This window comes from Patagioenas fasciata, chromosome 2, assembly GCF_037038585.1.
Source record: "Patagioenas fasciata isolate bPatFas1 chromosome 2, bPatFas1.hap1, whole genome shotgun sequence".
Lineage (NCBI taxonomy): Eukaryota > Metazoa > Chordata > Aves > Columbiformes > Columbidae > Patagioenas > Patagioenas fasciata.
This window is the reverse complement of record NC_092521.1, coordinates 156,539,030-156,556,097: the sequence shown is the minus strand read 5'-3', so window position 1 is coordinate 156,556,097 and position 17,068 is coordinate 156,539,030.

The following is a 17,068-nucleotide window of genomic DNA, read 5'->3' as shown; positions in this document are numbered from 1 at the left end:
TTTTAGAAGATACATTCTATACTTCTAAGAAGAAAACTTTAATGAGGCATTTTATTGTTAGCACTGCATGCTGATTTGCTCAGAAACATTTTGCTCTGAAACATTTTACTCTCCGGCTTTTGAGTGCAGTCCAGTGCAGACAAGGAAGCCAACAGAATATTTTCAAATCTTGTAATACATTTATTCTATGATAAAGTAAGAACATATCAGCTACACTGCTGCAAGCCCTGGACATGAGGCTTGATTTAACAGAAAAAGAAAGCACCATGACTTTATAGATGAAAAGATTTTCCATTAGTCAGGTATAATAAACTGTTATCTGTCAGTAGTTTATCTGAGACGTTCAACAATACTTCAGGAAAAAAAATGACCAATATTAAAGTAGCCAAAGAAAGATTAAACAATCTACAGAAAGTTTACTGCTCTTCAGCTTCAACATAAAACTCAACTATGAAAGAGGCAGATGCACTACTGAAAACAATAGCTACAGTGTTGAAGAGAGATTGAACTGAAACTTGGAAAATTCCTATTTTGATGCTGCCACTTTTCTGCTGAACTTCTTTAGGGAAATTGTTTCAAGTCAATTTTTCTGGTTAAGCTCACTCTGTCTCTCCATGATCTTGGTATCAGTCATGACCTCTCTTAAAAAAACCCAACCCAATAACAAAACACAAAGAACGTGTGAAGTAAAGAAACTAATCAGTTACAAGTATTCAATTTTTTTTTATTATTATTATTTTTTTTTTTTTCAGAATTGTTCATCTCAAAGAACTCAATACAGCAGTAACAAAGCATCTGTTCAGATTGCAATCTGGTAAAGTGGCAGTGGGTCCTTTCACGGTTCAGATGAACTCACCTGTTCAGCCAAGGACAGCTATCTAATCAAACCAAATTTCATTCAGAGATTTTTGACCAGCCCAAACATGGTCAAAACATTTTCACATGCAATGCTGAAATTACATCAGCTGCACAATATAAATCATACAGAATTCCACAATAAAAATATCAAGGAGAGAAGCATTTCTGTAATGCAGGAGGCAGTTAATATTATTACACTACTTAATGTTAATGTGCTCTAATAGCCCTAATGGCTCAGCATAAACCACACACTGTGTTAGAGCTGCATCTCTAGGATGGTGCAATTTGTGCTAACCTCAAATTTGTATTAAACAGAGCTATAAGGATAAAAGTGTTGGCTAAATTTGTTCATGTTACAAGGTTTTCTGTTTTCAACTTGCATGAGAAGTAAATTTATGACTAACTAAGCATTTGGTATTATTAAAAGAAATAAAGAACATCAATTTACAGAAAACTTAATCTGTAATTAATTCATTTTTTCTAAGCCACCCTTTTGTTAGTAATGAGATAAATGAGTGTGCTGTTTATTGTAATATACATTTAAGCTGCTAAAAATTCTATCAGCTCAATGTTTTCTGCCTTCTACAAAGGGAGAACACCATGGAATTGCGACCATTTTACATACAGATGGAAAGCAAATGATCAGCTCAATGATTGACACGGAACAGCTGATTTTTCTGAAGAATAGTATATTAAAAAACAAACAAACAAAAAAAACATGAGGTTGTCCTCTCAAGGTTCTTTGGTGAAATTATTTCTGATTTATACTAGAATGGGCGACTCAAAGAGTTAAAAGTAGAATCAGATGATCCACCTTTTCTGATACTTACACCCATTGGGACAGTATTTAATTGCCTGAATAGAAGAAAGGAATCTGCCCACCTCAGTTAGACAGGAAATGAGGATTTGAGTCTATCTTTTAATTTTCTTCCACATCTGCTAAATGTGTCAACAGGGATCTGGAGTTAAGAACTGTGAAAAATAAAGATGGTCATTTGGATATGCCTCTGATCATTAACTAGGTCATCATTACCTTAAAAAATTATTTTAGTTCTACAATATTGTAGCAAAAGTATATCTTAAGTCCTTTCTCATCAGCGAAGTGAGAGGCTAAATTTTGTTGTCAAAAGCAATGCAATGTCAAAAGCAATATTATCTTATATTAGCTGATTTACTGAATCTAACTCACTTCAAACTTGCATAAATCATGATTTTAAGTGGTTTGTTAGGGGAAAAAGCTCTACTTTGAGCACATATGTCACTGGTATGCTATGTCTTTTCTTTTACTTGTTGTGAACTCTGACAGCATTCCTTATTTACAATATTAATGGCGGAAGCTATAGTAAGGATATGTCACCATTTTCATGTGTTCTATTATTTTCTTGAAATCTTGTAAAGAGAAGAAAGATCATGGTATTAAGTTAAGATGCAGGGGTACAATTATAGTACCTTTGCATAGGAGTTAATATGTTTTTATTTTTCTTTTCCCAGACTTGGGTCTTCAAACTAAACACAAATCAAAGCAGTGGAATACTTTCTCACACTGCATTATGGAGCTGTGGAGCCTGTTGCTACAGATTATTATGGAGGAGAAGAGTATATTGTGTTCAAAAATGAACTGCACAGTTTAGTGGTGAACACATCCATTAGTGGATATTAGTATAAGAAGGCAGATGAAGTCTTTGGGTCAGGAAGGCATTTAGCTGCTGATTCCCAGCAACTGTGAGAGTATAGAAAAAAAGAGGATTAGCCAGTGCTCACCTTGTTCTTCAATCTTTTCTTAAGCCTCTGTAATAGGCCATTTAGTCCAGAAAAAAATCATTGTGATGCACTTATGATCCTTTCATTGCAAATACATCTTCTCATGCCTTGACTTCCTTGTTCACCGCCCTCTCTCCCACATGTTTAACGTTTTGGGCATCGTGAAAAAGAACACTGCACTTTTTGACATTTAAGAAAATATTGACACAGGCTTTGATAAGAACAGTGTTAGCAAGATGTAAATATACAAAGAACATGTATTACTTCAAGATTCTTGAAGATGAGAGACTCTACATTATTATAATTAAAATAATGTAGTCCATTAGTTTTCTTACTGTTCAATTTATAATTCCATTTCCATTATTTTTAACGACATTAACCTCAAAACAGGCAAGGCAAGAGAAAGGGTAAACACTTGCAAAATATCCAGATGAAGATAAAAAGATCAGTGTTTTATTGTGGCAGGTGGTCAATGAAACTGTTTTTTGACAAGACTAGAGAAACACACGTCATATAAATTACAATACATTTAGCACTTATGTGTAATAAGATTGGTATATAAATGATATCCTGCATCAAATTATTGCATACAAAACACACAATGCATAATAAATGAAAACACTTATTGATTCACGCTCTGTGGCAAAAACATCGATAGCATCTTGAGTTTAAGACTTGGAATAAGATTTTCTGTTCTCAACAATAGCTCAAGAAATACCACATTCTTCCTATAATTTTGTATTCACTTTATAGAAGTAGGCAGATGAATAGTTTAATGTCTAAAGCTTTAAAGAATTTGTGTCAGGTGACCAGATAAACCATTTATTGAATAACAGAATCAAAGAGAAAAAAAATATTTAGGAACAGACTTTCTTATGACTTCATGTTCATCCTTCAGGTCACAGTTGGACGTACACTACAGATGAAATATGATCCTATTACTTTTGATTAACAAGAAATACAAAAGGTAAAAGGAAAGACATAAAACACATTTGAAAACTTGGCCTATGTTTTGCTCTGAGTGGGTATAGACCTCTGTCATTTGAATTGCTGGGTTTTTTTTGAAACAGTTTGTCCATACCTAATTAAAACCATAACACTAGCAGATTATGTGCTTATTGGGTCATATAGCAATCATATGCAATTGTCTCATTGACTTCAAAAGCAATTTCCCATCCACCTTCAACTGCATGGTTTTGTCTTGAGCAATTTAGAAATAATGGAGAATGTCCAATAATGAAAAAAAGTTCTCTTTCCCTTCCACAAGAGATGCAACATTTTGTTAAAAGAAAACAAACCCAAACTCTGTCTGTATAATCTCGGTCCAAATAAAAATTTTAAAACACCAGGCAGGACATGAATAATGAGCAATAGGACGACAGAAGGCAGGATTATTCAACGAGCACATTACAAGCTGGATCAGTGGTCAAGGTGAGAAGTTGCAGTCATGCGATGTCTTTCGTATTCCTGCAGAAGAATGCAAACCACTCCCCCAATCCAACACATGCGTTTTCCTGGCGTTTCTGGAAGTAGCTACAGCACTCTATCACAGTTCCAAGCCACCAAACATCTTGGTATGCCTGGCTGGCCTAAAAGAATGAGAGTAAAATATTATTTCTGTTGAGTGGATTTTGATAAAATATCTGTAGGTATCAATGGAATCTCCCAGGTAAGCTGTTCTTGCCTAGGAACCCTAGGGTTGATGACATAATGCTTGACTTCTCTTCACAGCTTTGCCACTGACCTGTTTTGTGACCTTCTTTTCTTTCTTTGCCTCCCACCCAGATGTCTGCTTAAATTGTAGATGTCTTAAGGGAGAAATTATCCCTTTCCATGTATTTTTAGCTAGCAAGCACCGGTTTTGGCTGTGGGCTCTTGTATGCTTCTAGGAAAGGAAATCCCAACCTCCTCAACCTGAAAATCCCAACACCAATACAAAATAACCAGAACCCACAATAGAGAAGGTTTTGGAACAACTGTGTAAATATTTTAATCTGTATTTTATTTGCAATTTACATTTAACTGATATTGGGATGGGAAAAGATATAGTGTTTTCTTGACTAATACAATTTAGCACACTGTTCTGTTCTCTGATCAGTCATTTAAATGTATTAATAAAATCATGTTGAAAATGGCTTCACTAGAATCTCCTTTATGACTTTATCTCATCAGGGAGAGAAAGCCCTTGTCACTAGAGAAGTCCTGACAAGACTTGTCATCTTTTTTTCTCATCTTTCTTTTCAGTGTCACTGAATTTCATTGTAGATATTGATAATTTAATAGCATGTCTTTCATATTGGACTGCATCAGATATTGTCTAGTGCTTCTGTTCTGAGACACAAAGAAATCCCCAAAGTATAACATACAGTTATTATGATCCTATACTCTATGTAAGTGTAGAATGAAACTAAAGAGCTATTTACCTGTTCTGGGGTTTTTGTTCCAATTTTGCCCCTTTATTTTAATTTAATACTTGATCCAAGAAAAACATATATGATCCAAGGAGAAACAGAGAAGCTGAACAGAAATGAAGAACTTCAAACCTTTTGTGAAATGTCTTAAGTCACTACGGTGATATTCAACTTTCCATTTGTTTGGATCACTCTCTACTCAAATAAATACATACATCATAATTGATTGTAATCAGTTCCATGCTACAGATTTACAAGATAATTTAGAAAATAGGAGAATTTACTTCCTGCCACCTTCAGATTATTATGTCAAGTATGCTCTGAAACGTAAGGTAGATGGACTTTTATTCCAATTTTATGTCTTTTATGGATGTTCTTGTTATCTGTGTTAATAACTAATTGCTTTGAAATTCCATAAAATATAATCTGACAAACGATTACAATGCTTCTTCAATAGCATTCTCCAATTATTCTGTATGTATCTCTATCTTCTCTTCTTTTTGTTGATTCTTCTTTAAATTAAGAAATCCTTCCTTTTATTCTTCCTCATATGTCTAATAATCTATCACTTGTTCCTGAACTACAAATAAAATGAATGCAATATTCCAAATCTGAATGTCTTATTGATGTAACCTGACATTAAAAGTATTTACTTCTATCTTGTCCTTTAACCAACCTCACAATCCCTTTTTAAAGCAAATTCTTGTTGAAAAAAAATGTTATTAAAGTTCCTACAATGCAACAATGTCTTTTTCTTGAGTAATTGTATCTCAATCACAGTGCCCATCTACCTAGCTGTTTTAAACATTTATGAAGCCCTTTAAAATATTATCAGGACCGAGTGGTTGCTCTTCACAAGAATACTATACAAGATGCTATTATAAGAGTATAGCTTTAGATATGTAGAGCTTTACCATGCTTCAAGCATGTTTCATGTAGCTTAGTGTGAGACATATAAGGAAGAGTTTTCTATTGCACTTTTTCAGAAGTGCTAAAAAATACACCATGATTAGCCTTTTTTCCTTTTTTTTTTTTTTTTTTTTTGAGAAGATCAGCTACTCCTGACATCCTGAGAAGTCTCTACACTTGGACAGTGAACTGATTTTCATGCAGGAATCTGACCAGAGACATAATGGAAAAAGTCTGCACAGATCTGGACAAGCTGAAAGAATATGAAAACCAGCAGGTAACATCCAGCTGTTGTCTGTGGTAGTGGTTTTGCTGCCGATCATCAGGTCTGAGGGCACCAACAGACCTATCCCTGCCCAGGGCTCCCCCAGTCACACATGGCACAGGACCCATTTCAGCCCCTCCCAGAGCCCGGTCCTTGTTGCAGGTCTCGATTTCCCAACAGCCCTGCCCTGACTCACCACAGCCCCAGCCAAGCTGAGCCCACTTGTGGGATGATGTCCCGGCCTGATCTCAGCCTGTCCCCATCCCCAGGGAGGTAGCTGATGCCCAGACCTGGAACTGTCCCCAATGTCCCCTTGTCACCCTGCTCCTGGCTGGGCTGGGACAGAGATTTGTGATCTGTGGCCCCCAGATCCTCAGCTCACAATATGCCCTGACACTGGTAACTGAGGTCACAGAGGAACTTAATTTGAAAATACACCGGGATGTGATGGGGAGCGGTGGAAGAGCCAATGCATGTGGATAGCATAAAACAGGAATATCTGAAACCAGATTCCTGCCAGTGCAGGCAGCATGGAGGAGCAGCCATGTCTGGGGCCCTGCTGGGTCTATTCCTTCCATACACATACGATCTTCACATCTCACATCTCAGAAACTTCTGCTTCTAAAAATGATACAGGAAGAGGACATTTAATTAAGATAGACCTGTCTTGATTGTGATCTGAAAGTGTTGCCAGATGAACTTTACTTTAGCAGAGCAGGCCAAGACTTCTTAATTATTTACCCAGAGGGCAATCAGTAAATATTTACCACTTAAAGTCTAATTAAAGTAGAAGCAAGAGTACAGTCAAGTTAAGCAGCCTGTCTTGGAGGTCATTCCAGTGCTTTTTGGCAGAAGACATTTGTTGGAAAGCCTTGCAGATAAACAGATCTGAACACTGACTGTAGCAGACTTTTTTTTTATTACAGCTTGTAAATCATTTAACTCTAATCTCACTATTTTGCTTTGATAAAAGTTTTTCTTTCGCTTTGTTTTGTTTTCTTCTGTTTTGTTTTCCAGGAAAAAGAGCATGTTACAATACCTCAGGAAAATTTAGCATGTTTTTGTTTAGTCACAGAGTTTGGAGAAAGCAATACTGGCATTCTGATTTAATGTGCCAATTGCAGTAAACATAATGGTCATTCACTCTGCAGACTGTACCTCTGAACATGGGTAAAATACTGAGAAAGATTTTGTAGGACCCCCCAAAAAGTCTTCAGAAACGTGTTGTGAGAAGATATGTTAGTTTTACATGGGATAGGCTAGAGAAGGCCTTTAGCCAAAACCTTGTTTTGAAGCAGTTCCAAACACACATGGAAATCATATCAGAACCTGAGCTTACACTATAAGGACATTAGGAATATAAACATCATACATGCACACACACGTAACCAAAATCTGAATCCTAAAAGATCTGTACATTAGAGAAGTAATTTGCATGAACCTTTTATCAGACTGCAGCTTCTTGGATCACAGCACTGGTTTTACAATTGTCTGTCATCGATATATCTGAACAGATTTATGCCTGGGTAAACATATATGTATTTTAAAAAATTGGTTTGGTTGTGATTTAAGTATACCTGTTAAAAGTCAGAGGAGAATGCAGATCAATGTATTGATTTCTGTAGCTCTGTCCATTATATTGGTCCCTATTGACTTGTTTTGTGACTAAATATGACCATAAATCCGTATGTGGCAGTGGAAAGGTTGAAGAACTGCTTCTTCTTCCCCCAAAATGCACTTACTGAAATGGAAGAAAAATTTCTAAATTTCTACTTCAGTGAGAACTAAAGAAAAAATTATTTGTTCATCTGAATAAATATCTTTAAAGTTCTGCTTTATTCTTCTTCATGTAGGAAGTTAACTTGATTACAGGGACACACCACTTTCCTAGTAAAAAGCCATATACCACAGCAGTAGCATTTTGGTTTACCATAAATAGCCTTTCTACTGGCTATAAAACTGACAGTTTCATAAGCTGCATTGGGATGGGAGAGGTTTATACAGGAAATTAAGGAGTAGCGTCCTGTTTGCCAGCTCATGATTTGTAAAAATAAATGGTATGGATTGTCCCAATTACTGACATAGAGTACAAGAGCAACTGGAAAAAAGCTGGTGACTTAATGGAAGAAGCTGAGTGAACAGGAACATGAGGTATGCTTAAATTTTTATCACAGACATTGCTAAGCCCTTGAGGCATGTTCTTGTATTAACGTATGTGTAGAACTCACGAATAATGGCTGAAAAAAACTAGCATTCTCTTAACCATCTTCATTGTTTCACAAACATGCTTAGTCTTTTTGCTACTATGAACAAAGTAAGTGACAGGTAAACATGGTCCAAATGAAAGCACTGACAATAGCTGCCCTGTCACTTTTTGTTTGTTTTTTTTTTTTTTTTCTTCTTTTGTCTTGAATACATTCATAGATTCTGCAGAGAATAGGTTGGGACATGGAGTTCCATATAGCTTTGTTTCTCTCTTGGAATGCAATGTTCCACGTAACAGCAAAGCACAGGTGCCATTTCAGTACAGCAGCACTTAAAATAACAATGGCTCATTTCCACATATTTCAAGAGGGGGAGAAACTATTGTTTATTAGAAGAATTCTAAGTAATTGGCAGCCGTCACCAATTCTCCAGCTGGCTAAGTGCTAATGTGTTATTAGCTGGGTCTCTGAACATTTCATGAGCATTATAAATAGGCACAGGGCAAGTTGTTGTTGTTTATAATGGAAATATTAAAATTAACATACATATATAAGTATATAAATACACACACATGTATACTCCAGCAAACATTCTCTGCGTTTGATTAGAGAGCTTCTGTTTTCGGATTGTGCTCTGAGCTATGTAATTGAGGATTTCAAATGAGAACAGATGAGAAGCTGATAATGGATTTGACATGCTGTGACTCTGAATTTAACATGTCAACGAAGCTATCAATGGGGTTTCCTATGCAAAAAGAGGAACTCTCAATATTACATTGTGGTTTCTTTCTAGAATTTTGAAAAAGTTGGATTGTGCCCTTTGGTGATCAGCTAACAACAATCTATTCATAAAGGCCATCAAAAGAGGAGAGTTATAGCTCTGATGGAACTATCAGACTACAAGTGGAAAAAATGAAATTAGTCTTTCAATTCAGAATAAGTACTTTTAAGGCTGATTTTCCTTGAAATGGAGTTTTAAGAGAAGGTTAAACTAATTATAGAATGATAGAACTTGTTTGACCTGAAAAGTGTCAGTCTACTTAGATAAGGTGAATAGTTACAGTACTATTATTTCAGTTTAACAAATGAGAAACCAACAACTCACTTCTGGCTTCAAAAGATGGAGGCAAGAGATTGTCCCATCAAATCAATTTACTGCCTGCTATGTTAGGGCATTAAAAATTAGTCTCATAACTCCAATATCTTTCTTCCAATATATTTTTAGTAAATTAAATTATGGAATTGAATATTGCAGTTCAGTTCTTTCTCTTGGGACTCACATAATGATGGAAAGCTTATTCAGGTCAGGAGAGAATTTAAAATATTTTCACCATTTTTGCATTTCCTGTGTAACTGCACCATAAATATTAAATCATCTATCTGAATTTGACCAAGCTGACAGCTATAAAGTACAAAGGGACACTCTTCCTCTGCACACACATTTTTAGCTTTCCAAACTGTTTCTCTCACAGACTGTGACTGTGATAATCATAGTCAATTTTGCTCATGTCTGTTCAAACCTTTCTATTGCCTTTGATATTTTCAAAATCTAATAACTCATGTTAATAGGATGGCAAGCTCTGTCACTTCAGGTTGGGCTCTAAAAAATCAGTTATTTTTATAGAATGTATATTGGTCCCATTCCCAAAGTCAAACAGCGGAGCTGTGACCTCAAGACTGTAATATGGTAGTAAGATACATCTTACTTGACCTCAGCTTATAGTAGATATCTACATTTTACTTTATTATTAGTCTGAACTCTTTCAAGGGTCAATGGACAGAAATTCAGTGTAATCTATTCTAGTTGTTTTAGGCACCTTTCTTAAGCTGAGAAACAAAATCTCTAAGTCTTTATCCAATCACTAAAGAGAAAAACTCTGACTGAATACATACCTAAAGATATGTGTCCTAAGATAATGTATACCTAAAGATGTTCAAAGTTAGCTAAAGATAGGTGAGACTATTTTTAATACATGACCCACACAGTACAAACCCTACAAAGAATCTAAACCATGTAGATTGATCTTTCTTAAGATATCTTGGTTCACATTAGTCTTAATGACAGTCATTTTATTTAAACAAAGAGTTTCTTGTGGAAACACCCTTATGTGTACAGCCTGGTTGTCATGCAGTCCCTAAAACCCAGCGTTATAACACAGACTTTCAGGTGTTTGCACACCAGCTGGAATTTGCAACCCTCAGTAAGACGTCACATCATCTATATTAGGTAACTATTTCAGAAAGAATTAAGAAGACAAAGGTAAAGGATTAAATTCCTTGTATAGTCAGTAGGGAGAGGAAAAAGCCTCTTTTGTCAAAATCTGCTTCCTTTTTTTATGGGATAATTAAACAGTTATTGGAGTGAGGGAGAATCTTAATGGCTTAGAAACTGGAGAGAGACTTCACCTGCAGGCAAAGTCTTACTTTTCAAATAGAATGGAGCATTTTCAATAATAGAGTAAGTGCTAACCTGAAAACACTTAACCTTAGCACTACAAAGCAATATGCTCTTTAGATTCAGTCATCCAAATCAAAGAACAAACTGGAGATCCAGTCATCTGTCTAAACAGAGATACCTGTGCTTCCATATCTGGGGCTCAGGAAAAATTCTCTAACCATTAAATGCTTGGGCAGAATGAGAGGTATCTCTCTTCCCCATGAGCTAAGAGGAAGAATGCTCAGAGTTTTCTTATCAGACAAGGATTGTAAATTTTACTATTACTTGGGATATGTGCCAATACTTGCAGAGCCTTCAAAAACAAGGGTCCTGCTTGGGAATCAGCAAAAACAGTGGGGGCCATTCCTGAAACTAGTAGGCATGTAATTTCAAGCGGTTTTGTAAATTTTTAATTTTAGGTAAATATAGTAAAAGCTATATATCTAAATGAAGATGTATCTTATTTCGGTAGTTCCACAGGGATCAAAGCCCGTGTTCTTACACAATCAACACCAGGGATGAGTCACTGCTTTCAGGGAACACCCCTCTCATGGCTTTCCCACATTGCTAAACACACAAAGAAACTCCCCTTTAAAATATTTCCCACCATCTGGGAGGGTTGAAACATCCCAGTAGTAATGGGAGAAGAAAAGCCGTAGGAGATATTTCAACACAATTCAGAAACATGCACTACCTTTCCCCCCTGACCTCTTAAAGATTTTCTGCATTTTCCATGAAACACTCCCTTTTTTTTCAGCATTATCCAACTTGTGATCATTTCTTTTCTGTGAAGCGTATTATCTGAGAAGCTCAAAGAACTAATGCTGATAAAGATAAGATCAAAGTCTCAACAAGTGCTGTTCTCCTCTCCTTATATGACATGAAACCAAATCCTGCAATAGTTTGCGTAATGCATTAGACAAACATTTATAATACTGATACCAATAGCACACTGTCAGAGTTTTATATTAAATATTGACTCATGTCTTGTTGAAACGAAAATGTACAGAAAGAAAAAATGGTCAGATATAGAACTAAAAAAAAGAACCATAATAAGACTTAAATTTACAGATTGCTTGTGCAAAGATAAAATATGCTCAACTTTCTGCAAGTAAGTTTCTTTTTTCCCCTTTTGTAAGAAAATGGAAGTGGTTTTGCTCCAACTTTGTGTTTCAGCTGAGCTCCTAAACCCAGATTAGAAAGAAATGTGGGTTTTCAAGGGTTATTATAAGTATCTTAATCTCAGATAAATCTCCAGCCCTGATTACCTAAGTATTATTTAGGTTATTTTTTACAAAAAAAAAGATTGACGCTTGCTGTGTTTACTCATTGGTTTAACCCAGAAAATTGAACTAACCCGTAAGGTTCTGTAGCACTGACAATACAGTTGGTTATGCTCAGTTTAATCATCTAATGTCCCTTGTGATCATCTGAAAAATGATACTTTAGAAGGAAAAGGAGCTATATCATACTAGATCAGGAGTCAAAAAGCAAGTACTGAGAAGTGGGTAGATATCTGAGTGATTTCAATGAGAGATTTCAAAAAATGGGGGACTAGAAAAATAATTTCTTCGAGTATAGTAATGCTTGGTTTTTGAAAAGAAACATTACATAGGACATTTCCAACTGCATTTTGTAGACATCAATCTCCAAGAGCATTTTAAGGGTAAAAAACATAGCACAATTAGATCCCATGTGCCTAAGCAGCAAGAAGAACTCTTATTACAGGATTTTAAGTAACTCAGTGATAATAGGAATTTAAAAACAAAGATGATCTATTCAGAATCTTATCTCCCAGAACAGACCAGTACTTGAGTTCATAAGAATAGAGAGTAAAGTATGGTATTATTTTATGTTCATGGTCATCTAGCTCACACAGGGAGAAAAATAGATTATCCTTTCTGAAGAGTCAGAAACAGTTGAGCCATGTGAGGGCTGGGTTTGCAAGAGGGGCAGAACAAGCTAACTTTAATCAAACAAAGTCTAAGTGGTAGTTATAAAGGAATTAAAGAAATGCCTCAAGTACAAGTATGAGGATAGTTGCACCTAAGTAAAATTATTTTCGTCAGAATTTTTATTTCAAGCCAATCATATCTGATTCTCTGAGAGTTAGCAAACACTACAGTGATCTGAAACCTTGTCAATAGAATGGGGTGTGTGGAACATTTACCTTTCTTGACAGCTCATACTTTCTTAGAAGAAAATAGTAAACCTTTGTGTAGACCCAAGATAGGGCTAATCCATTGCTTGGATGAGTCACCCTGTATATTTTGTTGAAATGACGAGAGTACAGCCAGTGCCGTGGCTGGTTAGACATTAACCAGAAGTTAAATGCATAATTAACTTCAACCTCTATTAGTGTTTAGTTCTGAAGAGATCACATTCCAATAAGTATCTGTTGATTTTTATTTTTGCCCAGTAGACAGCTCCACTTCCTATAAGTCACCCAAAGTAGGAAAGAGAACACAGGAGCTGCCACACAGGTCAATCCAGCAGACTGTTTGCTAGTTTACCATGGTGACTAGCTCCGGTTGCTTTATCAGAAAGTGAATACAAAGAAAACTTCACCCAGAACGTAGCCTATTCTTAGGGGTTTCTTTCTGTTTATTTAAGAAGGAGAGAGTAGTGTAGAAGGAAAACATTTTTAGTGTATTTTACAAAGCACTTTTTAGTAAATATTATTATCGAATGCTTAAATATTTCCAACCTGCACAACCATTATTTTGATACGCAAGATTTCAGATCTGGATTTTAAGGCATTCCATATCCAAAACACAAGTAGACCAATTCTAAAGAGAATTCTGCTCCTCTGGGGAATTCAGATGAAGATCAAAGTGTGAAAGTTGTAACACTCTAAAGCTGCACCAGTTTCAGCTGGAGGACTTGTAGGGGTCCTGTCTCTAGCAGAAGATTACAACCAATCTATTTCCAACTCATGGCTTTTCTTTCCTCCTTTAGGAGTTCCTCAGACATTTGATTTTTCCTGGCAGTATTTTTGGCGGTCAAAATCTAGAGGGAAATCTTCAGTCCTTGGGCAAAGGCACTGTTGAATGTCCAGACATGAGGCTCACACAGCTGACTGCTTCTGCAGCCAGGCCCTTTCCTCTCCTACCTACTGTGCAGTGCTGCTGTATAACCCCACATACCCAGTAGGCTGCTAGTATAATCTGTAATACAGACACCAAGAGCTAAAGTTATGAAGGACAGGAGACTCTACTTTTGGGGGTGTAACCCTCATCAGAAGTTACACTCAAAACTGGTGGCCTGTCTCCAAGCAGTAGCTTAGTATCTGGGGCCTCACTCTCACGTGAGGAAAATTCCTCTAACAACATGTGCTTTGATGTGGACAATGTCTTTAGGATGTGAGGCAATGCTTCATTCAGTCATGTGGTGAAGGCAGACAAAGTTATCTAAGATAACTTCTTTGGGAATCTGATTTCACACAAATCTGTGAAGAAAACCACACAGTAACAAAGAAAGCTCTTCTTTATTGTAGTTATATTAAGTCATAATCTAGCTATATCGCTCAGTGAGACAAAATGTTTAAGCCCTTCAAATGCATTCAAGCTCATTATCATAGTTGAGATGTGTTTAGGTGGAAGAAACTATGTATTGTGCTTTTTACTTGATGTATCACTATTGTGATTTAGTGTCAGAGAAAATAATTGCTTTGACCAATGGTCAACAGAGAAAAGTGTTGTGGTCTTTTTTTTTGTTTGTTTTGTGTGGGTTTTTTTTTGTTTTGTTGGGTTTTTTGGTGGTTTGTGTTTTTTTTTGGTTTTTTTTTTTTTTTTTGTTGGTTGATTGGTTGTTTTTTTTTTTTTCCTGGTAAAAGGAAGTTAATAATACAATTTGAGAAACAGCGGAAGTTTAGTCACTGAAGTAAGCTCAGGAGTTCATGTTTTACTGAATGCAGCTGCAGGAAGTGTCCTTAGAATAACTATGGTCAATTAGATCAATTTGGATTACTACATAAATGTCAGGAATAAGAAATGCAGATGGAAACCCCAGATAAACCAGAAACACGAGATAAAAATCACTTTTGCAACTTGTTAGGGTTCAAACATTTTACTTTTCCAGCAGAAACATCAAGTTACTGAAATTAATGTGGAGTTAATAATGCTTATGAAACCAAAAGACTATCTTCTGTCCCCATTTTTTTATTTAATTCCTGTCAAAGAAAGATTGGAGGGAAGTGGTTCCTGGAGAGTTGTTCCAAAACTCTCAGTTTTGAAAAAATCCAAACCCTAAGTTCTTTGTATAGTTATTAAATTAAAATAAAGAGGTTCATGTCATGAGAATTTCCAGTATTTTTGAAACACATTTTAATCCTACCTTAGAACAGAAATGCAAAATATCGAAAGTTGTCAATCATCAAATTGTTCCATATGTTCTAGAAATGGGAAAATGCTGTTTTGATGGAGATGGTACTTCCTCAGCCTATGGATCTTGATCTTGTTTTACTATATTTTTATTACTTTAGAGAAGTAATATCTTTTGTATTAGAAAGGTAATTCTGCAGCATGATTTTTGCTGATATTTACAATGCCACAGAAACTGCACCTTAGACCTGATCACAGTGAAGGACATTCCTCAACTAGTTCTATAATTCCCTAAACAGTCACCCAAAAGTTAGATATCTATTCTGCTCTAGTTGTCTACACTCCCTCTACAAGCAACAAATTGAGTTCCCTTGAAAATAATTTGTTCTTTCTTAAGACAAATGGGGAAGGAAAGTGGGCTGAATGACTGCCTATCCATCTTTATCTTCCTCTCAACTATACAGGAAGACTGAATATCTAGTTCAGATCTTGCTTTTAGACAGCCAATAGAAAACAAATATATACCATGTATTAGGGCAGTTGAAATAATTGTGATCTAGCAATATGGTACATACATACATATTTTTTTAGTAATGAAGCTTCATAATCAAATGGATGTGAAAGTAGTTCCCTTTTTCTGTCATTTTCTCTTTCCATCCCTGTTCTCTCCACAGCATTTTTTTGATTAAGAATTATGGTACTCATTCATAGCCCTCTGAAGGACTTGAGTCAAAAAGCAGTTTTATAAATAAGCCCTTTTCTTTCATTCTGAAGCATTTTGGATAAATAATATCTTGATAACTCCATTGTGTGTATTTGAAATTTTTATTAGGATTTAATCTAAATATGCTTTTTAAAATGGAGGGCATGACCTAGCTTATAAGTCTGGCAAAAATATGCATTTAGCAGCACAGACCCACACTTAGGAAAGAGACTTCAGAAAACAAACAATTAAACCCCACATAGTTTAGAAGGAGTCTCCTGTATTCATAAATACCTATAGTCATAGGCAGTAAGAGTGTGTGATAGGCTGCAGGTGAAAACCTTTCACAGATTTTCTTAAGAGCTGCTCAACAGTTTCAGTGTCTCTTGACCTTTCAGTGGAACTGCAGCAGTCTGATGTTGTCCAGATCTGAGCTTTCCCACACTGTACCATGCAGTGATGCTTGGGACAGCAACTGGCAAGGGAAGACCTACAGAAACTGTTTGGTGCTGCAGCTCTAGCTACCCACCCAACAAAAAGCTTCAATATACACAGTTTGCCCAAAGTGATTCCTTTAAGCAACACAAACCACCTCACAGGTGATGTGCTCTGGGTGGCTCACAGGGAGCATGACGTTTATTCTCTACTGAATCACCAAGAACAGAGATAATAAACCTCCTGGTGCTATTTGTATAAACTCCATATACCTTATTGCCTCACTTTACAGTTTCTTCAGTACCTGGGGTGTAACTATGGCCAAATTGTTGAAGCTGTGTGTGAGTACAAATGTGAATCATTGCTGTGGTGTATAGGCAGACATTTATCACACTAGCAATAAGGTTAGGAAATACATACATATCTGACTTTGCTGTACAGTTCCCAGAGTGATTCATGAGATTCCATCTACAAGCCAGCCCTTCCCTTTACCCCCCAACAAAATAAAGGAGACAAAGTGGGTGTGCTAGGAACTCCTTTTGCGTTAAATACTTAAGGAAATGACAGACAAATGTTCCCTTCTAGTGAAATGAGTAGTGGACTAATTGTGTCAGCTAAGTGATGAAAGCAGTGAAGTGCTTACCTGTGTGTGTTTCCATACAGAAGAAAAACATTATTTCACACTCACATCTAAACTGACAGACACTCCACTAGAATATTTGTTAAACTTAATTTGTACTTCAGATAAATAATTTGCTAAGAA